Here is a 26,616-nt window from a genome sequence, read left to right as displayed (position 1 = left end):
TTTTGAGACTTTTGCGGGATCATTTGGGGTCTCCTCCGGCATCATTTCTGGATGGTTTACGGGATCCGTCCGGGATCCCGTCGGGGTCATTTTGGGACTTTTGCGGGATCATTTGGGGTCTCTTCCGGCATCATTTCTGGATGGTTTACGGGATCCGTCCGGGATCCTGTCGCGGTCATTTTGGGACTTTTGCGGGATCATTTGGGGTCTCTTCCGGCATCATTTCTGGATGGTTTACGGGATCCGTCCGGGACCCTGTCGGGGTCATTTTGGCACTTTAGCGGGATCATTTGGGGTCTCCTCCGGCATCATTTCTGGATGGTTTACGGGATCCGTCCTGGATCCTGTCGGGGTCATTTTGGGACTTTTGCGAGATCATTTGGGGTCTCTTCCGGCATCATTTCTGGATGCTTTACGGGATCCGTCCGGGATCCTGTCGCGGTCATTTTGGGACTTTTGCGGGATCATTTGGGGTCTCTTCCGGCATCATTTCTGGATGGTTTACGGGATCCGTCCGGGATCCTGTCGGGGTCATTTTGGGACTTTTGCGGGATCATTTGGGGTCTCTTCCGGCATCATTTCTGTATGGTTTTCGGGATCCGTCCGGGATCCTGTCGGGGTCATTTTGAGACTTTTGCGGGATCATTTGGGGTCTCCTCCGGCATCATTTCTGGATGGTTTGCGGGATCCGTCCGGGATCCCGTCGGCGTCATTTTGGTACTTTTGCGGGATCATTTGGGGTCTCTTCCGGCATCATTTCTGAATGGTTTACGGGATCCGTCCGGGATCCTGTCGGGGTCATTTTGGGACTTTTGCGGGATCATTTGGGGTCTCTTCCGGCATCATTTCTGGATGGTTTACGGGATCCGTCCGGGATCCTGTAGGGGTCATTTTGGGCCTTTTGCGGGATCATTTGGGTTCTCTTCCGGCATCATTTCTGGATGGTTTACGGGATCCGTCCGGGATCCTGTCGGGGTCATTTTGGGACTTTTGCGGGATCATTTGAGGTCTCTTCCGGCATCATTTCTGGATGGTTTACGAGATCCGTCCGGGATCCTGTCGGGGTCATTTAGGGACTTTTGCGGGATCATTTGAGGTCTCTTCCGGCATCATTTCTAGATGGTTTTCGGGATCCGTCCGGGATCCTGTCGGGGTCATTTTGGGACTTTTGCGGGATCATTTGAGGTCTCTTCCGGCATCATTTCTGGATGGTTTTAGGGATCCGTGCGGGATGCCGACGGGGTCATATCGGGACCATTTGGGGTACCTACCGGCATCATTTCTGGATGGTTTACGAGATCCGTCCGGGACCCTGTCGGGGTCATTTTGGGACTTTAGCGGGATCATTTGGGGTCTCTTCCGGCATCATTTCTGGATGGTTTTAGGGATCCGTGCGGGATGACGACGGGGTCATATCGGGACCATTTGGGGTCTCTTCCGGCATCATTTCTGGATGGTTTACGGGATCCGTCCGGGACCTTGTCGGGGTCATTTTGGGACTTTAGCGGGATCATTTGGGGTCTCCTCCGGCATCATTTCTGGATGGTTTTAGGGATCCGTGCGGGATGCCGACGGGGTCATATCGGGACCATTTGGGGTACCTACCGGCATCATTTCTGGATGGTTTACGAGATCCGTCCGGGACCCTGTCGGGGTCATTTTGGGACTTTTGCGGGATCATTTGAGGTCTCTTCCGGCATCATTTCTGGATGGTTTTAGGGATCCGTGCGGGATGCCGACGGGGTCATATCGGGACCATTTGGGGTCTCTTCCGGCATCATTTCTGGATGGTTTACGGGATCCGTCCGGGACCCTGTCGGGGTCATTTTGGGACTTTAGCGGGATCATTTGGGGTCTCCTCCGGCATCATTTCTGGATGGTTTTCGGGATCCGTCCGGGATCCTGTCGGGGTCATTTTGGGACCTTTGCGGGATCATTTGGGGTCTCTTCCGGCATCATTTCTAGATGGTTTTCGGAATCCATCCGGGATCCCGTCGGAGTCATTTCGGAACTTTTTCTCGACTAATACAGGATCATTTGGGGACCCTTTCGGCATCATTTCTGGATAGTTTTAGGGATCCGTTCGGGATCCCGACGGGGTCATATCGGGACCATTTGGGGTACCTACCGGCATCATTTCTGGATGGTTTACGGGATCCGTCCGGGATCCTGTCGGGGTCATTTTGGGACATTTTCGGGACTATTCCGGAATCATTTCGGGACTATTTCGCGATCATTTGGGGACCCTTCCGGCATCATTTCTGGATGGTTTTCGGGATCCGTCCGGGATCCCGTCGCCGTCATTTTGGGACTTTTGCGGGATCATTTGGGGTCTCTTCCGGCATCATTTCTGGATGGTTTACGGGATCCGTCCGGGATCCCGTCGGCGTAATTTTGGGACTTTTGCGGGATCATTTGGGGTCTCTTCCGGCATCATTTCTGGATGGTTTACGGGATCCGTCTGGGATCCTGTCGGGGTCATTTTGGGACTTTTGCGGGATCATTTGGGGTCTCTTCCGGCATCATTTCTGGATGGTTTACGGGATCCGTCCGGGATCCTGTCGGGGTCATTTTGGGACTTTTGCGGGATCATTTTGGGTCTCTTCCGGCATAATTTCTGGATGGTTTACGGGATCCGTCCGGGATCCTGTCGGGGTCATTTTGGGACTTTTGCGGGATCATTTGGGGTCTCTTCCAGCATCATTTCTGGATGGTTTTCGGGATCCGTCCGGGATCCTGTCGGGGCCATTTTGAGACTTTTGCGGGATCATTTGGGGTCTCCTCCGGCATCATTTCTGGATGGTTTCCGGGATCCGTCCGGGATCCTGTCGGGGTCATTTTGGGACTTTTGCGGGATCATTTGGGGTCTCTTCCAGCATCATTTCTGGATGGTTTTCGGGATCCGTCCGGGATCCTGTCGGGGTCATTTTGAGACTTTTGCGGGATCATTTGGGGCCTCCTCCGGCATAATTTCTGGATGGTTTTTGGGATCCGTCCGGGATCCTGTCTGGGTCATTTTGGGACTTTTGCGGGATCATTTGGGGTCTCTTCCGGCATCATTTCTGGATGGTTTACGGGATATGTCCGGGATGCTGTCGCGGTCATTTTGGGACTTTTGCGGGATCATTTGGGGTCTCCTCCGGCATCATTTCTGGATAGTTTACGGGATCCGTCCGGGATCCTGTCGGGGTCATTTGTGGACGTTTGCGGGATCATTTGGGGTCTCTTCCGGCATCATTTCTGGATGGTTTACGGGATCCGTCCGGGATCCTGTCGGGGTCATTTTGGGACTTTTGCGGGATCATTTGGGGTCTCTTCCGGCATCATTTCTGGATGGTTTACGGGATCCGTCCGGAACCCTGTCGGGGTCATTTTGGGACTATTTCGGCATCATTTGGGGTACCTTCCGGTATCAATTCTAGATGGTTTTCGGGATCCGTCCGGGATCCCGTCGGAGTCATTTCGGAATTTTTTCTCGACTAATACAGGATCATTTGGGGACCTTATCGGCATCATTTCTGGATGGTTTTAGGAATCCGTCCGCGATCCCGTCAGGGTCATTTCGGGACTATTTCGGGATAATTTGGGGTACCTGCCGGGATCATTTCTGGATGGTTTTCGGGATCCGTCCGGGATCCCGTCGATGTCATTTCGGGACTATTTCGGCATCATTTGGGGTACCTTCCGGTATCAATTCAAGATGGTTTTCGGGATCCGTCCGGGATCCTGTCGGGGTCATTTTGGGACTTTTTCGGGATCATTTGGGGTCTCTTCCGGCATCATTTCTGGATGGTTTACGGGATCCGTCCGGGATCCTGTCGGGGTCATTTTGTGCCTTTTGCGGGATCATTTGGGTTCTCTTCCGGCATCATTTCTGGATGGTTTACGGGATCCGTCCGGGATCCTGTCGGGGTCATTTTGGGACTTTTGCGGGATCATTTGGGGTCTCTCCCGGCATCATTTCTGGATGGTTTTCGGGATCCGTCCGGGATCCTGTCGGGGTCATTTTGGGACTTTTGCGGGATCATTTGGGGTCTCTTCCGGCATCATTTCTGGATGGTTTACGAGATCCGTCCGGGATCCTGTCGGGGTCATTTTGGGACTTTTGCGAGATCATTTGGGGTCTCTTCCGGCATCATTTCTGGATGGTTTACGGGATCCGTCCGGGACCCTGTCGGGGTCATTTTGGGACTTTAGCGGGATCATTTGGGGTCTCCTCCGGCATCATTTCTGGATGATTTTCGGGATCCGTCCGGGATCCTGTCGGGGTCATTTTGGGACCTTTGCGGGATCATTTGGGGTCTCTTCCGGCATCATTTCTAGATGGTTTTCGGGATCCATCCGGGATCCCGTCGGAGTCATTTCGGAACTTTTTCTCGACTAATACAGGATCATTTGGGGCCCTTTCGGCATCATTTCTGGATAGTTTTAGGGATCCGTTCGGGATCCCGACGGGGTCATATCGGGACCAGTTGGGGTACCTACCGGCATTATTTCTGGATGGTTTCCGGATCTGTCCGGGATTCCGTCGGCGTAATTTCGGGACTATTAAATAATCATTTAGGGACCTTTCCGGCATCATTTCTGGATAGTTTTAAGGATCCGTGCGGGATCCCGACGGGGTCATATCGGGACCATTTGGGGTACCTACCGGCATCATTTCTGGTTGGTTTTCGGGATCCGTACGGGATCCCGTCGGGGTCATTTCAGGACTTTTTCGGGATCCGCCCGTGATCCCGGCGGGGTCATTTCGGGACTATTTCGGGATCATTTGGGGTACCTATATGGATAGTTTTCGGGATTCGTCCGGGATCCCGTCTGGATCATTTCAGGACTTTTTCGGGATCATTTGGGGTATCTTCCGGCCACTTTTCTAGATGGTTTTCGGTATCCGTCCGGGATACCGTCAGGGTAATTTCGGGACTATTTGGGGATAACTTGGGAACCTTTCCGGCATCATTTCTGGATAGTTTCCGGGATCCTTCGGGGATCCCGTCAGGGTCATTTCAGAACCCGCGACTAATGCGGGATCATTTGGGGACCCTTTCGCTATCATTTCCAGATGGTTTTCGTGATCCGTCCGGGATACCGTCAGGGTAATTTCGGGACTATTTGGGGATAACTTGGGAACCTTTCCGGCATCATTTCTGGATAGTTTCCGGGATCCTTCGGGAATCCCGTCAGGGTCATTTCGGAACCCGCGACTAATGCGGGATCATTTGGGGACCCTTTCGCTATCATTTCCGGATGGTTTTCGTGATCCGTCCGGGATACCGTCAGGGTAATTTCGGGACTATTTGGGGATAACTTGGGAACCTTTCCGGCATCATTTCTGGATAGTTTCCGGGATCCGTCGGGAATCCCGTCAGGATCATTTCGGAACTATAAGGGGATCATTTCATTTTTCATCTTTCTTTAAGGGGATCATTTCACCTTCCAGCATCATTTCTGTATACTTTTGGGGATCCGTCCGGGATCCCGACGGGGTCATTTCTGGCCTATTTCGGGATCATTTTGGGGTATCAGCCGGCATCATTTCTGGATGGTCCGGGATCCGTCCGGGATCCCATCGGGGGAATTTCGGGAATTTTTCGGGATCATTTGGGGTCCCTTCCGGCATCATTTCTGGATCATTTTCGGGATCCGTCCGAGATCCCGTCGGGTTTATTTTTTTACTTTTTCGGGAAAATGTCAGGGAGTTTCGAGACTGTTATTGGATCATTTGGGGATCCTTCAGGGATAATTTCTGGATGGTTTTCGGGATCCCGTCGGGGTAATTTCGGGACTTTTTCACGACTATTTCGGGGTCAGTTGCCCTTAAAGATCATTTCTGGGTGGTTTTCGGGATCCGTCCGGGATCCCGTCAGGGTTATTTCGCGCATTTTCGGGACTATTTCGGGATCATTTTGGAACCCTTCCGGGATAATTTCTCTATGATTTTCGGGATCTGTTCGGGATCCCTTCGTAGTTTTTTCGCGACTTTATCTGCGATAAATTGCGGACCCTTTAGAGATCAATTCTGGATGGTTTTCGGTATCGGTCTGTGATCTCCTCAAGGTCATTTCGGGACTTTTTCGGGACTATTTCGGAATCATTTTGGGACCCCTCCGGCATAATTTCTGGGTGATTTTCGGGATCTGTCCGGGATCCCGACGGAGTTTTTTCGGGACTTTTTCCGGACTATTTCTGGATTATTTGGGGACGTTTCAGAGCTCAGTTCTGGATGATTTTCGGGATCTGTCCGGAATCCCGTCAGAGTTATTTCGGGGTAATTTTGGGACCCTTCCAGGATAATTTCTTCATGATTTTCGGGATGTGTCTGAGTTTTTCGTGACTTTCGGGACTATTTCGGGATCATTTGCGGAACCTTCAGAGATCAATTCTGGATGGTTTGTGGACTTTTCCGGGATCATATGGGGATCCCTCCAGAGTCATTTCTGGATGGTTTTCGGGATCCCGTCAGGGTCATTTCGGGCCTTTTTCGTGACTACTATTTCGGAATCATTTTGGGACTCCTCCGGGATAATTTCTGGACGATTTTCGGGATTTTCCGGGATCCCGTCAGAGTTTTTTCGGGACTTTTTCGGACTATATCGGGATCATTTGCGGACCGTTCAGGAATCAAATCTGGATGGTTTTCGGGATCCGTCCGGGATCCCGTCAGGGTCATTTCGGGACTTTTCGTTACTACTTCGGGATTATTTTGGGACCCTTCCGGCATCATTTCTGGATAGTTTTCGAGATTTGTCCAGGATCCCGTCGGCATCATTTCGTTACTATTTGGTGTCATTTAGGGACACTTCCGGGATCATTTTAGGTCTCTTCGAAACCGGTAATTCAGCACACATGGCCGTGGATTTACGGCAAATTATTCGTAATTAAACTTCGGTATGTTTTATCTTTAATATATCACAGCTTTTTCGTTCTATTTTTAAATGAATCCTGTAACGAACTATTAAAACTATAATTAAAATTTTTGTAATATTTTAACCAACTAAATACCCGAAAAAGCAACACTGCTTTCATTTAAAAACTTCTTTTTGGTTTTAGCTAATTGTAGTTTCACTCCTTTGTTCTATGAGTAGTAATTCTTTCACCCCTGTCATATCAATTAATTTAACTTAGAAACAAAATGTATTTTTTTAATTCGAAAAAAGTGTATTGTACTATTCATGTAAGCGTGCCCATCAGCTCAGTTAGTTCTTTTTTTTACTGTATTAAAAAATAAAATACATTGACAGAAAAAATTTTTAAACAGACAACTTGATAAGCAGGCTAACGTGAATAGCACATATATTTTATTTTCTCCTTGCGGACGGGGCCGCGGGTAAAGGCTAGTATATTATAAATGGGAAAGTTTGGATGTTTGGATGTTTAGATGTTTGGATGTTTGGATGTTTGGATGTTTGGATGTTTGTCCAGACGTTTGTCTTTGTGACTCAATCACGCAAGAACGGCTGGACCGATTTGCATGAAATTTTGCACACATATAGCCAATAGTCTAGAAGGATCTACTAGCAATATATTTTTCAAAATGGGCGTGGTCGCCGCCCCCTAGGAACAGTTATAATTTAATTATTATATTTTTTCGTCTTTGCGACTGAATCACGCCAGAATGGCTACACGGATTTTGATGAAATTTGGGACACAGACAGTAGTCTACTAGCGAAATTTTTTTCGAACATGGAAAGAGGGGTGGGGGTCCCACGACCTCTTCGAGCAATTACTTTTTAATAATTTTTACACATTATAACTTTACGTATACTGGCCTTCACCAATATCACAGACTCAAGGGGTCAAATAAGTCGAGGACTTCCAAAGTAAGCAGTGACTCCCTCCGCCCACCCCCCTTTATCACCCCCTCTGGTGTAAAATCTATAATTTGTTATAACTCAATATAAATGTTCGTCTAAATGTATAATTTTTGGTATCTGGCTTATACAGATCGAGATGTAAACAATTTGGAAAAACGACCGATGGTGCTCTCCGTCTCCTCCCGCCATCCGCCCTCCTTCAATTGTTTTCATTAGCACGCTTTTATTAGCTTTACCTGTATGTTTCTTTGTAACTTTTCATTCGCTCCAACGCTCCTGCTGCCTTTTTAACATGGTTTTATAATTACTTTCACCTTATTAGTAATCCCGTTAGGGTCATATCGAGACCCTCCGGGATCATTTCTGGATGGTTTTCGGGATCCGTCCGGGATCCCGACGGGGTCATTTCGGGACTTTTTCGGGACTATTTCGGGATCATTTTGGTACCCTTCCGGGATAATTTCTGTATAGTTTTCGGGCTCCGTCCGGGATCCCGTCGGGGTTATTTTGGGACATTTTCGGGACTATTCCGGGATCATTTCGGGACTATTTTGCGATCATTAGGGGACCGTTCCGGCATCATTTCTGGACGGGTTTCGGGATCCGTCCGGCATCCCGTCGGGGTATTTTCGGGATCATTTGCGTACCTTTGAGAGATAAATTCTTGATGGTTTCCGTGATCATTGCGGGACTTTTTCGGGGTTATTGTTGGTCCCTTGCGGCATCATTTCTGGCTCAGTCATTTCGGGATCAGTCCGGGATCCCTTCGCGGCCATTTCGGGGTTATTTAGGGATCATTTGGGGTATCTTCCGCCATCATTTCTGTATGGTTTTCGAGATCCGTCCGGGATCCCGTCGGGGTCATTTCGGGAATTTTTCTCGTCTAATACGGGATCATTTGGGTGCTCTTTCGGCATCATTTCTGGATGGTTTTCGGGATCCCCTCGGGGTCATTTCGGGACTTTTTCGCGACTAATTCGGGATCATTGGGGGACCCTTTCGCCATCATTTCTAGATGATTTTCGGGATCCCGTCAGGGTCATTTCGGGACTATTTGGGAACCTTTCCGGCATCATTTCTGGATAGTTTTCGGGATCCGTCCGGGATCCCATCGGGGTAATTTCGGGACTTTTTCGGGACTAATACGGGATCATTTGGAGACCCTATCGCCATCATTTCTGGATGGGTTTCGGGATCCGTCCGGGATCCCATCGTGGTCATTTCGGGACTTTTTCGGGATCATTTGGGGTCCCTTCCAGCATCATTTCTAGATGGTTTTCGGGATCCGTCCGGGATCCCATCGGAGTCATTTCTGAACTTTTTCGCGACTAATACGGGATCATTTGGAGACCATTTCGCCATCATTTCTGGATGGTATTCGGGATCCGTCTGGGATCCCGTCGGTGTCATTTCGAGACTTTTCCCCGACTAATACGGGATCATTTGGGGACCCTTTCGCCATCATTTCTGGATGGTTTTCGGGAACCGTCCGGGATTCCGTCGGGGTAATTTCGGGACTTTTTCGCGATTAATACGGGATCATTTGGAAACCCTTTCGGCATCATTTCTGGTTGGTTTTCGGTATCCGTCCGGGATCCCGTCGGGATCATTTCGAGACTTTTTCGGGATCATTTGGTGTCTTGCATAATTTCTGGATCCGTCAGGAATCACGTCGGGGTTATTCCTGCACTTTTTTGGGACTAATACAGGATCATTTGGCGAGCCTCTCGGTATCATTTCTGGATGGTTTCCGGTATCCGTTTGGGAACCCGTCGGGGCCATTCCTGCACTTTTTCGCGACTAATACGTGATCATTTGGGGAGTCTTTCGGTATCATTTCTGGATGGTTTTCGGGATCCGTTCGGGATCCCATCGGGGCCATTTCGGGATTTTTTCGGGATTATTTGGTGTCCATTCCGGCATAATTTCTGGATGGTTTTCGGGATCCGTCAGGAATACCGTCGGGGCTATTCCTGTACTTTTTCGGGACTAATACGGGATCATTTGGGGAGCCTTTCTGTATAATTTCTGGATGGTTTTCGGGATCCGTTCGGGATCCCATCGGGGCCATTTCGGGATTTTTTCGGGATCATTTGGTGTCCATTCCGGCATAATTTCTGGATGGTTTTCGGGATCCGTCAGGAATACCGTCGGGGCTATTCCTGTACTTTTTCGGGACTAATACGGGATCATTTGGGGAGTCTTTCGGTATCATTTCTGGATGGTTTCCGGTATCCGTTTGGGAACCCTTCTGGGACATTCCTGTACTTTTTCGGGACTAATACGGGATCATTTGGGGAGCCTTTCGGCATCATTTCTGGATGGTTTTCGGGATCCGTTCGGGATCGCAGCAGGGTAATTTCGGGACTATTAGGGGATCATTTGGGGACCTTTCCGGCTTCATTTCTGGATAGTTTTCGCGATCCTTTCGGGATCCCGTCGGGGTCATTTCGGGACTTTTTCGGGACTAATACGGGATCATTTGGGGACCCTTTCGCCATCATTTCTGAATGGTTTTCGGGATCCGTCCGGGATCCCATCGGGGTCATTTCGGGACTTTTTCGGGATCATTTGGGGGTCCCTTCCGGCATCATTTCTGGATGGTTTTCGGGATCCGTCCGGGATCCCATCGGGGTCATTTCGGGACTTTTTCGGGATCATTTGGGGTACCTTCCGGCATCATTTCAAGATGGTTTTGCGGATCCGTCCGGGATCCCGTCGGGGTCATTTCGGGACTTTATCGGGACTAATATGGTATCATTTGGAGACCCTTTCGCCTTCATTTCTGGATGGTTTTCGGGATCCGTCCGGGATCCCGTCGGGGTAATTTCAGGACTTTTTCGAGATCATTTGGGGTACCCTCCGGTATCATTTCAAGATGGTTTTCGGGATCCGTCCGGGATCCCATCGGGGTCATTTCGGGACTTTTTCGGGATCATTTAGGGTACCTTCCGGCATCATTTAAAGATGGTTTTGCGGATCCGTCCGGGATCCCGTCGGGGTCATTTCGGGACTTTTTCGGGATCTTTTGGTGTCCCTTCCGGCATAATTTCTGGATAGTTTTCCGGATCCGTCAGGAATCCCGTCGGGGCTATTCCTGTACTTTTTCGGGACTAACACGGGATCATTTGGGGACCTTTTCGGCTTCATTTCTAGATAGTTTTCGCGATCCTTTCGGGATCCCGTCGGGGTCATTTCGAGACTTTTTCGCGATTAATACGGGATCATTTGGGGACCCTTCGCCATCATTTCTGGATGGTTTTCGGGATCCATCCGGGATCCCATCGGGGTAATTTCGGGACTTTTCTGGATCATTTGGGGTCCCTTCCGGCATCATTTCTGGATGGTTTTCGGGATCCGTCCGGGATCCCGTCGGGGTCATTTCAGGACTTTTTCGGGATCATTTGGGGTACCCCCCGGCATCATTTCAAGATGGTTTTGGGGATCCGTACGGGTCATTTCGGGACTTTTTCACGACTAATACGGGATCATTTGGAGACCCTTTCGGCATCATTTCTGGTTGGTTTTCGGGATCCGTCTGGGATCCCGTCGGGGTCATTTCGGGACTTATTCGGGACTAATATGGTATCATTTGGAGACCCTTTCGCCTTCATTTCTGGATGGTTTTCGGGATCCGTCTGGGATCCCGTCGGGGTAATTCCGGGACTTTTTCGGGATCTTTTGGTGTCCCCTCCGGCATAATTTCTGGATGGTTTTCCGGATCCGTCAGGAATCCCGTCGGGGCTATTCCTGTACTTTTTCGGGACTAACACGGGATCATTTGGGGACCTTTTCGGCTTCATTTCTGGATAGTTTTCGCGATCCTTTCGGGATCCCGTCGGGGTCATTTCGAGACTTTTTCGCGATTAATACGGGATCATTTGGGGACCCTTTCGCCATCATTTCTGGATGGTTTTCGGGATCCGTCCGGGATCCCATCGGGGTCATTTCGGGACTTTTTCGGGATCATTTGGGGTCCCTTCCGGCATCATTTCTGGATGGTTTTCGGGATCCGTCCGGGATCCCATCGGGGTAATTCCGGGACTTTTTCGGGATCTTTTGGTGTCCCTTCCGGCATAATTTCTGGATGGTTTTCCGGATCCGTCAGGAATCCCGTCGGGGCTATTCCTGTATTTTTTCGGGACTAACACGGGATCATTTGGGGAGCCTTTCGGAATCATATCTGAATGGTTTTCGGGATCCGTCCGCGATCCCATCGGGGCCATTTCAGGACTTTTTCGGGATCATTTGGTGTTCATTCCGGCATAATTTCCGGATGGTTTTCCGGATCCGTCAGGAATCCCATCGGGGCTATTCCTGTACTTTTTCGGGGCTAATACGGGATCATTTGGGGAACCTTTCGGTATCATTTCTGGATGATTTCCGGTATCCGTTTGGGAACCCTTCGGGGACATTCCTGTACTTTTTCGGGACTAATACGGGATCATTTGGGGAGCCTTTCGGCATCATTTCTGGATGGTTTTCGGGATCCGTTCGGGATACCAGCAGGGTAATTTCGGGACTATTAGGGGATCATTTGGGGACCTTTCCGGCTTCATTTCTGGATAGTTTTCGCGATCCTTTCGGGATCCCGTCGGGGTCATTTCGGGACTTTTTCGGGACTAATACGGGATCATTTGGAGACCCTTTCGCCATCATTTCTGGATGGTTTTCGGGATCCGTCCGGGATCCCATCGGGGTCATTTCGGGAATTTTTCGGGATCATTTGGGGTCCCTTCCTGCATCATTTGTGGATGTTTTTCGGGATCCGTCCGGGATCCCATCGGGGTAATTTCGGGACTTTTCTGGATCATTTGGGGTCCCTTCCGGCATCATTTCTGGATGGTTTTCGGGATCCGTCCGGGATCCCGTCGGGGTCATTTCAGGACTTTTTCGGGATCATTTGGGGTACCCCCCGGCATCATTTCAAGATGGTTTTGGGGATCCGTACGGGTCATTTCGGGACTTTTTCACGACTAATACGGGATCATTTGGAGACCCTTTCGGCATCATTTCTGGTTGGTTTTCGGGATCCGTCCGGGATCCCATCGGGGTCATTTCGGGAATTTTTCGGGATCATTTGGGGTCCCTTCCTGCATCATTTGTGGATGTTTTTCGGGATCCGTCCGGGATCCCATCGGGGTAATTTCGGGACTTTTCTGGATCATTTGGGGTCCCTTCCGGCATCATTTCTGGATGGTTTTCGGGATCCGTCCGGGATCCCGTCGGGGTCATTTCAGGACTTTTTCGGGATCATTTGGGGTACCTTCCGGCAGCATTTCAAGATGGTTTTGGGGATCCGTCCGGGATCCCGTCGTGGTAATTTCGGGAATTTTTCGGGACTAATACGGGATCATTTGGAGACCCTTTCGCAATCATTTCTGGATGGTTTTCGGGATCCGTCCGGGATCCAGTCGGGGTAATTTCAGGACTTTTTCGAGATCATTTGGGGTACCCCCCGGCATCATTTCAAGATGGTTTTGGGGATCCGTACGGGTCATTTCGGGACTTTTTCACGACTAATACGGGATCATTTGGAGACCCTTTCGGCATCATTTCTGGTTGGTTTTCGGGATCCGTCCAGGATCCCGTCGGGGCATTTCGAGACTTTTCCCGGACTAATACGGGGTCATTTGGGGACACTTTCGCCATCATTTCTGGATGGTTTTCGGGATCCGTCCGGGATCCCATTGGTGTCATTTCGGGACTTTTTCGGGATCATTTGGGGTCCCTTCCGGCATCATTTCTGGATGATTTTCGGGATCCGTCAGGAATCCCGTCGGGGCCATTCCTGTACTTTTTCGGGACTAATACGGGATCATTTGGGGAGCCCTTCGGTATCATTTCTGGATGGTTTCCGGGATCCGTTTGGGAACCCGTTGGGGTCATTTCGGTACTTTTTCGATACTAATACGGAATCGTTTAGCGACCATTTGGGGACTTTTCAGGGGTCACTTCGTGACTTTTTCTTTATTATTACGGGATCATATGGGGACCCTCTCGGCATCATTTCGGGATGGGTTTTGGGATCAGTTCGGGATCCCATCAGGGTTATTTCACGACTTTTCGGGACTATTTCGGAATCATTTTGGGACCCCTCGTGGTTAATATCTGGATGATTTTCGGGATCTGTCCGGGAATTTTAGTATCATCTTGGGACCCTTCCGGGATCATTTTAGGTCTCTTCGCAACCGGTAGTTCAGCACACATTCCTTTTTAAATTATGAGCTTTTATGGCAGTAGATTTGCTGCTAATTATTCGTAATTAAAATTCCGTATGTTTTATCTTCAATCTAACACAGCTTTTTCGTTCTATTTTTGAGTTTTTTAAATGAATCGTGTAACGAACTGTTATAACTATAATTACACTTTTTGTAATATTTTAACCAACTAAATACCCGAAAAAGCAACACTATTTTCATCTAAAAAAATCTCTTTGGTTTTAGCTAATTGTAGTTTCACTCCTTTGTTCTATGAGTAGTAATTCTTTCACCCCTCCCATATCAGTTAATTTAATTTAAAAACAAAATGTATTTTTTTTTTAATTCGAAAAAAACTGTATTGTACTATTCATGAAAGCGGGCCTTTCAGCTTATGTTCTCACCTAGTTCTTTTTTTTACTAAATTACAAAAATAAAATACATTAGACAAAAATAATTTTTAAACAGATAAGTTGATAAGCAGGCTAACGTGAATAGCACATATATTTTATTTTCTCCTTGCGGACGGGGCCGCGGGTAAATGCTATTATATCATAAACATACAAAATTTACATTATTTTATGTAACCCTTTTTTAAATAAACGTTTATTTGGCTATTTTTAAAGAAAAACATTTTTGTATTTGAAAAAAATCGTTTAGCAATTTTTTATGCTTCATTTAGCCAGAGGTTTAACATTTTAATATTTTTAGAATAGCTTGACCCCTCTTTGCTGCATAATTAAAAGCTGGGCTCGTCTAGCAATTATTTGAATTCAAATTGAAAAAAGAAAAAATAAATTGATGCAAGTGCTCTGCACCTGCACCAAACTTACTCTTGGTTAAATGCCTCCAAGACCATATTGAATATGTAAGAAAATTTCACAATGAAACATTGTTAATATACCAATCATAAATTATTTGCAAAGAATCAAAGCACTTCAATTTGGAAGAATATTTTCTCTAATATACAATTTTCAGTTAACAGACGAACAGAGAAAATTCTTTTCAAATTGTTCATAATAAGAGAATTTTTTGTATACGTCCTGCGACACGTTAAGTCAACGTACATTTGGGGAAACATGGTGAGCCGCAAGACGTTTCACATGCAAATTAATCGTAATCAGTGGATCACAACAAAAAAAAAGCCTTCTCGTTGAGTATACACACCTGATCAAAATAATAGTTACACAGCAGTCCTTCAGTTTCAAAACAAGAAAAATCTAATTTATTAATCAATATTATGAAAATAAAACACACTTTTTTCCTTGTCCCATTTATTAATGAAAATAAGCAAACTTCACATTAAAGTAACGAAAACCATATTAGTTATTATTTAAAAACATTATTTGGCCGAAAGTAACCTGCTCATAAAAATAGGTACAATTTTGATGAGATAGCAAGTATTAAAAAAATATATGAAGCAAAACTATTATTTTACACATTTAACATTGCTTAGTTAATAACCAGTATATCCACCTCCATTCTGAACTACTTTACCCATTCTTTTGAGCATGCTATTGATTAAAGTCTGGCAGGTTTCTACGGGTATCTCAAACCAAGTTTTTTGAACTTATTCCCGTAATTGTTCTTTGTTGGAGAAAGTTTGACCTGCCAATTTCTTTCTTAAATCTTCTCGCAGGTTTTCAATCGGATTTAAGTCCGGGTATTGACTAAGCCACTTCAAAACATTAACATTATGGTACTTAAAGGATGTGTATGTTGGTTTAAGACTATTTCCACCGCTTTTTAAGTCTAAAGTACACAAAGACCAATTTTGTGGATGCTATTTATACATAATTGGGTGGTGTGAATGAAAAATAAGCAAAAACGCAAAAACTAAAGGAAATATTTATATTGATATTAGAGAAAAATTGTAAGTTTACAAACGGCGACGGTTACTAGGACATGTTTCTGAATTTCACTTCTTCAAATTTTTATATTAATTTGTTGTCTTCAAGACCAAGTTTATTATTTTTGTAAAATGTATACTGTTTAGGCCCGACGCCTAAATTCTCATTAATTTGCGCCACCCTAATACACCATATTATCGACGACTAGTTCGCCCACATGCATGTATAGGTGTACATGGGTAGGGTTATGTTGTCCGTACACATATATATGCATGCCGGTACAACTATGTGGGAAGCTTCCCCTTAAAACCGGAGACTTTTTCCGCGGTTCAACGGTTGTCCTCGACAAGGCAACCGTCTACTTTTCCAGCGATCGTTGAGCGAACCAGAGCTAACACTGTCCGAGGAGCCCCGCCACATTTTATTTTACAAGTTAAATTATTGTGCTAATTTTAATTTTCACTATCACTCAACACTTTTATTGGTGATATACGCTCTTGGTGGTATTGGTGCAGTTTTTTTGTGATACGCGTCGCGTTATCAACGGTATTCAACAATTTTCAAAAAAATCATCTCGTGATACATTACTGGTGGTACTTTACATCGTCCACATATACACAACACTTGGTATACTCGTGCAATACAAATCACTACAAACTTCACGCAGCTACGTACGTAAGTGTATATATTTCTTGCCACTTTTTTTTTTTTGTTAGTTTGTGGTTAGTTTTTATACTCAGTTGAGCAGAGCTCACAGAGTATATTAAGTTTGATTGGATAACGGTTGGTTGTACATATATAAAGGAATCGAGATAGATATAGACTTCCATATATCAAAATAATCAGGATCGAAAAAAAATTTGTTTGAGCCATGTCCGTCCGTCCGTCCGTCCGTCCGTCCGTTAACACGATAACTTGAGTAAATTTTGAGGTATCTTGATGAAATTTGGTATGTAGGTTCCTGAGCACTCATCTCAGATCGCTATTTAAAATGAACGATATCGGAATATAACCACGCCCACTTTTTCGATATCGAAAATTTCGAAAAAGTGCGATAATTCATTACAAAAGACCGATAAAGCGACGAAACTTGGTAGATGAGTTGAACTTATGACGCAAAATAGAAAATTAGTAAAATTTTGGACAACGGGCGTGGCACCGCCCACTTTTAAAAGAAGGTAATTTAAAACTTTTGCAAGCTGTAATTTGGCAGTCGTTGAAGATATCATGATGAAATTTGGCAGGAACGTTACTCTTATTACTATATGTACGCTTAATAAAAATTAGCAAAATCGGAGAAGGACCACGCCCACTTTTAAAAAAAAAATTTGTTTAATAAAGTAAAATTTTAACAAAAAATTTAATATCTTTACAGTATATAAGTAAATTATGTCAAGATTCAACTCCAGTAAGGATATGGTGCAACAAAATACAAAAATAAAAGAAAATTTAAAAATGGGCGTGGCTCCGCCCTTTTTCATTTAATTTGTCTAGGATACTTTTAATGCCATAAGTCGAACAAAAATTAACCAATCCTTTTGAAATTTGGTGGGGGCATAGATTTTATGGCGTTAACTGTTTTCTGTGAAAATGGGCGAAATCGGTTGATGCCACGCCCAGTTTTTATACACAGTCGTCCGTCTGTCCTTCCGCATGGCCGTTAACACGATAACTTGAGCAAAAATCGATATATCTTTACTAAACTCAGTTCACGTACTTATCTGAACTCACTTTATCTTGGTATGAAAAATGAACGAAATCCGACAATGACCACGCCCACTTTTTCGATATCAAAAATTACGAAAAATGAAAAAAATGCCATAATTCTATACCAAATACGAAAAAAGGGATGAGATATGGTAAGGTAATTGGATTGTTTTATTGACGCGAAATATAACTTTAGAAAAAACTTTATAAAATGGTTGTGACACCTACCATATTAAGTAGAAGAAAATGAAAAAGTTCTGCAGGGCGAAATAAAAAACCCTTAAAATCTTGGCAGGTATTACATATATAAATAAATTAGCGGTATCCAACAGATGATTTTTTGGGTCACCCTGGTCCACATTTTGGTCGATATCTGGAAAACGCCTTCACATATACAACTACCACCACTCCCTTTTAAAACTCTCATTAATACCTTTAATTTGATACCCATATCGTACAAACTCATTCTAGAGTCACCCCTGGTCCACCTTTATGGCGATATTTCGAAAAGGCGAACACCTATAGAACGAAGGCCCAATCCCTTTTAAAAATACTCATTAACACCTTTCATTTGATACCCATATCGTACAAACAAAGTCTAGAGTCACCCCTGGTCCAGAAAGGCCCACTCCCTCTTAAAATACTCATTAACTCCTTTCGTTTGATACCCATATTGCACAAACGAATTCTAGAGTCACCCCTGGTCCACCTTTATGGCGATATCTCGAAAAGGGGTCCACCTATAGAACTAAGCCCCACGCCCTTTTAAAATAATCATTAACACCTTTGATTTGATGCCCATACTGTACAAACGCATTCTAGAGTCACCCCTGGTCCACGTTTATGGAGATATCCCGAAAAGGCGTCCACCCATAGAACTAAGGCCCACTCCCTTTTAAAATACTCATTAACACCTTTCGTTTGATGCCCATATTGTGCAAACAAATTCTAGGGTCACCCCTGGTCCACCTTTATGGCGATATCTCGAAACGGCGTCCACCTATGGAACTAAGGATTACTCCCTTTTAAAATGCTCATTAACACCTTTCATTTGATACCCATATCGTACAAACGCATTCTAGAGTCACCCCTGGTCCATCTATACGGCGATATCTCGAAAAGGCGTCCATCTACAGAACTTAGGTCCACGCCCTTTTAAAATACTCATTAATACCTTTCATTTGATACCCATATCGTACAAACGCATTCTAGAGTCAACCCTGATCCACCTTTATGGCTATATCCCACCTATAGAACTATGGCCCACTCCCTCATAAAATACTCTTTAATGCCTTTCATTTAATACACATTCCAGGGTTTCCCTCGGTTCATTTTCCTACATGGTTATTTTCCCTTATGTTGTCACCATAGCTCTCAACTGAGTATGTAATGTTCGGTTACACCCGAACTTAACCTTCCTTACTTGTTTTATTTTAAAAGTGCCGCGAGTGTTCCGAACCACTAAACAGTGGAAAGTTAAAATTATCAGTGACCAGTCTGTGCGATATAGTGCCTCAATTTTTGTTTTTGTGCAATTGCTTTCCCCCTACCGTGTGTCGATCCGGAGTATCCCACGACCACGGCAATTTGATACACAAGTGAACCATAACCCCACTTTTTGAAAAGCCCCAAATATTTTCTTGAAAGCAACTACAGTGACTCTGCACGTATATCCACTCACGAACACAATAATTTAGTTTCACAAATTTTGGCACTGGTAATTTTCACTAGGTCGAGACGTTTTTTTATATCGCGAACTCTGCACTTTGCTCCTTATCTGAGCCACAACCCCTTACAAATAAATTAACACACACAACCATACATACATATATATATAAATTTGCATGCGGGTGGCGAGTAAGCCACACGGGTGTTTTATTCTTCCCTGGGAAAAACCAGACGAATCGGCCAAGTCTGACCCTTATAATTTAATAGCCAGAAATATCAATACATACATATACATAATTTGCGTGCGGGTGGCGAGTAGCGTACTCCCTTGCTTATTCTTTCTTTTGAAAAAAAAATAAAAATATCAGACGAGTCGGCCAAGTCTGAAATAAATAAATAAAAGCGATCTTTTAAGATATTGTCTCCATTTTTGTTCAAAGGATTAGTTTGGTAGGAATAATTTGTTGATAAAATGGAAAATTATGTCCGATCAGCTGAGGTAATCACAGAGTTTGAGAAACAATACAGCCTGTTTAGGCCACAGGCCTAAATATATCTCCCCTCCCTCGTAACATAATGTTCTTAGTTATTTTCCTTCGTTTACTACCACCCACATATGCTTGTGATCACTAACACACACAGGCATGTGTGAGTGGTGGTACGCATGTATCTTAGATTTTTACCGCTGTGAGCCCGCGGTATAGCAACTTTGTTGCCGGGAAACCTAACGAAGGAGCTGTATCTCGGGTTCATCGGCTCATGTCGCAAAGAGGCTCGTCCTCTTTGAATCCAGCAGCCAGCAAAGGTACTCGTAATCGCCCGTTCACGTAAGTTGTCAATTTCATAAAATATATTTAATAATTTCCGAAAATATATTTAATATTTTCATTTTCACAACATCTGTTAAAATCTTCCTTAACACTTGTTGTATTTACATACATTGAATAAAACAACACTGTGAATTCCTTTTTATTAATGCAAAACCTTTTTGGTGTTTTTATTTCCTTCCTTTTTTTCGCCTTAACTATTATTTAACAAATACGTGGGTGCGCGCCGTTGCCACCACGCATTTGTTCATGGTCCTTCGAGCCGGATTTGAACCAGCGACCTATGGTTACAAGAAGACAACGAAAATTGGCCAACACAAGAAGAAGATTACAATACGAATATGGAGGAAAAGAGGGTGAAAGTTCATACAACTTCGGTCAAAAATAACTTTGATATTCTGGATAGGTTTTCCGATTTACCAAGGGCTTTTCGGGTTATATCCTATATTCTTCGGTTTTTCCAGAATATGCGCCCAACAACTAAAGCCTCCTTTAAAAGGGATTCTCATTCGATAGCTCCTGACGAAATAGAAAAAACAACACGAAGATTGATAACAATATGCCAGAGGCAACATTATCGAGAAGAGTACGCAAATTTGAAGTCAGGAAAACTAATACATGGCAAGAGTGAGATTTTACCCCTGAACCCATATATAGATGAAGAAGGCATCATTCGAACTGGGGGGCGGACTGGGGCATCCAAAGACATGTCCCATAACGAAAGTCATCCCATTATTATTCCTTATACTTGCAGGTTATCCAGACTTATAGTTCAATCGTCTCATGAGACCACCCTGCATGGAGGGAACCAGCTGATGCTACGTCATATCCGCACTCAGTACTGGATCCCACGCGTTAAAGTCATGATAAGATCGGTTATCCACAACTGTAAAGTCTGCACTATTTACAGGAAGCGGACACAAACGCAACTTATGGGGATCCTTCCGAAAGAGCGCATCACCTTTACTAGGGCCTTCACAAACACTGGGGTGGATTTCGCGGGACCATTCGATATAAAATCCTACCGAGGGAGGGGATGTCGAATTTCAAAAGGATATGTTTGCCTGTTTATCTGCTTTTCGACGAAAGCCATCCATCTAGAAGCGACAAACGACCTTAGTACCGGGTCCTTCCTAGCTGCCTTCGCCAGATTCGTATCCAGACGAGTCTGTCCGAAAAACGTTTACTCCGACAATGGTACTAACTTTGTCGGAGCTTCTCGATCTTTACCATCCGAGTTTAAAGCATTTCTGCGTGAAGCAAGGGACGGAACGTTGACTAAATATAGCCATCACATTATATAATGGCATTTTATACCGCCAAGCGCTCCTCACATGGGTGGTTTGTGGGAAGCGGGGGTAAAAAGTTTTAAGACCCACTTTAAAAAGATCGCGTCCGATCATAAATATACTCTCGAAGAGCTTACAACCCTCTTATGTCGAATTGAGGCCTGCCTCAACTGCAGACCTCTAAGTCCCTCATCCAACGACCCTTCCGACCTGGAGCCGCTTACTCCAGGCCATTTTCTCGTAGGTGGGCATTTTTTAGCTCCACCTGAACTCGACTGTAGTGAAAACCCTGCCTCCATTGTAAACCGATGGCAAAAGATGAAAGCCCTTCATCAGACCTTTTGCAAAAGATGGAAATCGGAATATCTCACCGAGATCCAGAAACGGTATAAATGGAAACATCCACAATCCAACTTAAAACCCGGGGACCTAGTCGTCATCAAGGAGGATAATCTACAACCGAACGAGTGAAAAATGGGGAGAGTCGTCAACACACACCCAGGTTCCGATAACCGTGTACGTGTTGTTGACGTTCATACAATGAAGGGACAAATTACCCGACCAATCGCGAAACTGGTACTACTTCCGCCCAACGACAACGAAAATGAACTTTAATAGTCCATATTCCTTATTCCCAAATAACCCAGCTCTCGTCCACCCAGAACGAGGCCAACACACCGATATCCCAGCTCCCGTTCCCCCGAACGAGGCCAACAGAACCCTAACTCAGATTCTTTATCTGCCACATAATACGCAATTAAATTAGCCATCACATCCCCCACATGTCATATGAACTAAACGTCCAAATTTATCAGTACATATTTTTAAATTAAAAACTAATGGTCGTCGGGAGAAAAATGTACCCTATGTGTTCTATTGCCAAACTATTAATCAATGAATTACTTTCTAGCAAGATGAATATAATTTTCTGTAAAATAAATGAAATTCATGAAAGGATCTACATAAGTTTTAGCTTTTCGTCAATTAAAGTTCATTATAAAGTTGTTATACAGGTTGTAAAGATGTAAAAGTGTAAAATAAATGTTTAAGAAACACAAATCTATACGTTGAGCATGTAATGGTTTTTATATATGAACTAGAAAGTCTTAATAACACATAAAAACAATATTCTCAACTCCTATCAAAGTCTACAAACGAAAAAGGAAATCCTACTACTTACTACTTTGATAAAACAGGACTTGAGTTGATTTTTTGTGACTATAGGATTTTCTGTGCAGAAAAGAAATCCAATCAAATGTCATCATTTAATCATCAATTTGATACCAAAAGGCACCCTATGTGACAAAAAAAAAAAAAAAAACGCTGCGTACACATCGACAAAATACAAACGTTTTGCCTCTAACATAGCGCACATTGGGTGCCGTATCACGTACAATACCCGAAAAACAACAAGTACATCATGCAATTCGACGCGCTCTCGATAGCCATGACTCTGTAGAGGTTAAAGCGGCCATATATGCAAGTGGACAGTTTGCCGCTTGATCACGCTCATTCACCATTAGCATGTGCGCCAAAATATCAGACATTATTGAATCTTTACAAATACTAGTGCCAATGAAATTAAAACTCATGCCTGTGTTGAAGCACATGCATCACGATTCAAATCCAGCTACTCTAGTAAAAGATCTATGTCTTAATTTAATTTGACTAGACGATATACTCGGAAAATAGGGTTTGATATGTCAATCTTGTTACGTGTTTTGAATTGAAAATCGTAAATAAATATTTGCAAAAAGGAAGGAACGAAACTAGGCAAGTGATTAACACTCAACTCGAGCTACATATGCCTGGCGAATGCGCCAGCTTCTGCAACACAAAAGGAAGACTCCAGTATACGAAGGCAGCTGGTGGCAAAGTCCCTGCGCAGCAGCTTAGTCGTTAGCTTGACGTTTGGAGATTGGCACACAAGAAGGAAATAGTCCGAGGTGTTAAGATTTTGTAAGGGCCGCCTTTGTTGTTCTTAACGCCGCCAGCGCATACTAATACATACTGAAACCACACCATATATAGATAGCTCAGATGTCATCTACTAACAATGAATCGTTGGTATAAGTTGAAAAAGTCGACTTAATCCGTACGTTATCTGAAGATGAAGCTGTAACAGCAGGAGCCGCTGCGGTTGCAGCAACGAATATTGAGGATTTTGGTACATCAGTAGGTTCAATGAACGTCAACAAGCTCGTAACACAAGTAGAGATAAACACAATCGGACTGAACAAAACAAAAAGGAAAAAGAGACGACGATGAAGACGACGAGCACACCAATGATACCAACGATGAGCAAAATAATGCCGGGGAGGCATCGGTTGAGGGTGGGGCAAGCGCCAACAGACATAGTACACATGCTCGTGGCAAAACAGTTGCTCGCAATACCGACTCCGATGGTGACGATGAAGCTGATAATGAAGCTGCGCGCAGCCATGGCGTCGCAAATATTGAGAGTGACCCTTTTAATTCGCTCAATGGGCACTCACAATATAATCAAGCAAGCTATTGCAATCAGCAACAAAACCAGCAACATCTTCTGTTATTAGAAGGAAACACAATGACGCACAACAGTAGCAACAATTACATTACCCCCTCACCACCCAATACACCATCACTGGCACTAGCGCTGAGTAATGGACTTGACGGTAACAAAACTGGTCAGCATCAATGTACAGTGAGTAGTGACGGCAGTCAAAGTGGTACGGGGAATGTCAGTAGCACTAGTAGAAGCGCGAGTAGCGTTAGCGTTAGTGGGTATAATCTTAGCGCACGCGGTACACCAAAATATGGCAGTCAAAGAAACATCAAGCAAATTTAAATCGACATACGTTGTCATCATCATTGACACCACCACCCGTAGCGACTACAGTGACATCGCGTAATTTGAAACAAACGAAACGAAATCAGCTGGTGGCGTCACATTTCCCAAATATCCAGCAGAAAGTTTTGTTGTAGCTATATTGGATTCACCTGGCTCTCGGCACGTACACTCACTGGTGTACCAGATCAAGCTAATTTGTTGCTTGACGTTTTGCAAGATAAACGTAAAGTTGTGCGTGCACAAGTATTGAGATCCCTCACCCAATTAGCAGATCCGCAATGTGTACATGCTTGGCAAAAGAAAAAAAGCGATGCACGAACGCAAAGATACGCGTGAACAGTATTTATATCTAAATATTTCACTTAAATTATGCGATCGTCCTTTGACTTGTCATGTTCTGCTACATGAACAACAGGAATCAGTGCAGGATTTATGTCTTACATGCGTTTATTTGGATGACTATGCAACTGCAAGTCAAGCTATGTCAACTATAGCAGCGCTTATGGCCTACGCTGAGGGTGACAGAGACTACGGCTGTCATAATGGAAATCGTAAATTTCCACATGGAAGGTTCAATATTTGCATGGTTGGTGATAACGAAAATGAGCGCGATCTACAAAATTTATGTTGCGGTGTTAAAATTGCTAGTGTCATTCCTCAATTTGTTGATAACTGAGGATATAGAATATCCACCGTGTAATGCCGAAATGATGTGCGATGCTTTGAGTGCACTTGGTTCACATTTTCAATTGCGTAAATTTGCAATCGCCCTTACAGAAGCACTAACAGACATTGCAGTAATGGATGTCGACTCTGAGGTGCAACCGTCAACATCAGCACAAACAGCTCTGAGTGGTACTATTAGAGTTGGGTGTGCAACAGAAACGCGAATTGAGGAGGAAGGAGCTGGGATAGCCAATTCACAAATGGATAATCCAGTACTAACGTGCCTACTCTTTATACTACACAAATTGAATGCTATTATGGATGTTGATCCTAAACCAGATCAACCACTACCGTTGCTGCAGCTACTACACTCAACCCACAAATAAAACGTCTATAACACCAAAAACACGTTGTTGGGTTATCGGTATTGATGGTTGGCGTTCGCTTCAACAAATTCCACAATTAAAATGGTGTCTCATAGCAAAGGGTACACCCATCTATAATGAAACTGAACTTGCCTCTGAATTATCAGATACACTTATAAGATGTACGAGTTTTTCTTTCCGCGTCGCACAGAAAACGCCGCTGCCGTGCTTCCTCCTGGCCCAAAATTATCACGCAAGCTATCTGAATTTGCTTACTTACCACTTATTATACAAGTTTGTCTAACGCACGATCCTAGGTCGTTGGAGCGCGTTGCTATATCACTATGCCAAATTATGGAAGACAATCCGGAAATGCCGAAAGTTTATTTTACAGCCGTGTTTTGTTTATGCTCACGCACACGGGCAGCAATATACTGCCTGAAATTGACATACATCAAACAGGGATTTCGCCGTGATGAGACATCTCAATCCGGTATTATGCATCGCATGATTTTAAGTCAATTATTACCAGAGGCAATGCTATGCTTCTGTAAATCATAGACTACAATGGAGATGCAACCGCAATGCCAAGGAATGGAAATATTCCTTATAAGAATGGGTTTGTGCCAATTCTTTGCAATATTTGTCATTCTTTCACGAAATTTTAGCGTATACAGTCCAAGCCAGTGAAATTGTAAACGGTTTATTTAGTTGCAATAGAATATTGGTGCTCTTATCTCCGCTGGCACGCAATTTAACACGCAGTACAATAGCCATTTTTATATGGCAACATCAATGATTGCGCAAATCCGACAATAGGCACCATATAGCGATTTCTGAAAAATAATAAGAAAAATTAATTGATAAAAACCAGATTACGCATTTTAGACGTTTTCTCACCACCACGTGTTTTATCTCAATCATGGCGCAACGATACAAGGTGGCAGCATGGAACAGCTGATTATAAACTTTTTTTATTTGATTTGATGTATCAACTTCCGGCGCAGTACGATTTTGACATTTGTCCATCGAATTTACAAAAACAAAGTACATGGAATTTTTATTTATGTTTGTAGGTATGTCACCATGCTGCCACCTTGTATCATTCCGCTATGATCTCAATGATTTTTTTCCATTCAGGAAATGAGAAAAAAAAAATTTTAACAAATGTCAAATGTCTACACTTTTCTTTGACAGTCAATGCACGGCAACACCGACATTAGGCCTCATGCGCAATCATCGCGCACACTACACGTCACGTACTACAGGCCACACTACACGTCATGCACTACACGCCGCACTACACGTCACGCATTACATGCCGCACGACATATCGAGCACAACACTCCACACATGTCGCGTATTACATATCTCGACCAATCATTCATTTGGTCGAGATT

At 44.4% G+C, this 26,616-nt stretch overlaps 1 protein-coding gene, 1 long non-coding RNA gene and 1 pseudogene across 3 annotated transcripts in view; 2 read left to right on the top strand and 1 right to left on the bottom strand.

Moving 5' to 3' along the window:
* Window positions 1–26,616, top strand: part of LOC137236394 (uncharacterized protein ZK1073.1) — a 469,888-nt gene that overhangs the window by 359,743 nt on the left and 83,529 nt on the right. The window lies entirely within an intron of this gene.
* The window catches only part of LOC137236397 (uncharacterized), a 142,843-nt gene that overhangs the window by 104,433 nt on the left and 11,794 nt on the right, over window positions 1–26,616 (bottom strand). Inside the window, exon 3 of the long non-coding RNA XR_010948394.1 lies at window positions 25,497–26,052. This is a non-coding gene — a long non-coding RNA (uncharacterized lncRNA). The remainder of the gene's footprint in view (window positions 1–25,496; window positions 26,053–26,616) is intronic.
* On the top strand, window positions 23,412–25,268 carry LOC137238593 (integrator complex subunit 7-like; annotated as a pseudogene).

The sequence above is a fragment of the Eurosta solidaginis genome, chromosome 1 (genome assembly GCF_040869045.1).
Source record: "Eurosta solidaginis isolate ZX-2024a chromosome 1, ASM4086904v1, whole genome shotgun sequence".
NCBI classification, from domain to species: Eukaryota; Metazoa; Arthropoda; class Insecta; order Diptera; family Tephritidae; genus Eurosta; species Eurosta solidaginis.
This window is presented reverse-complemented; position numbering and strand designations above follow the sequence as displayed.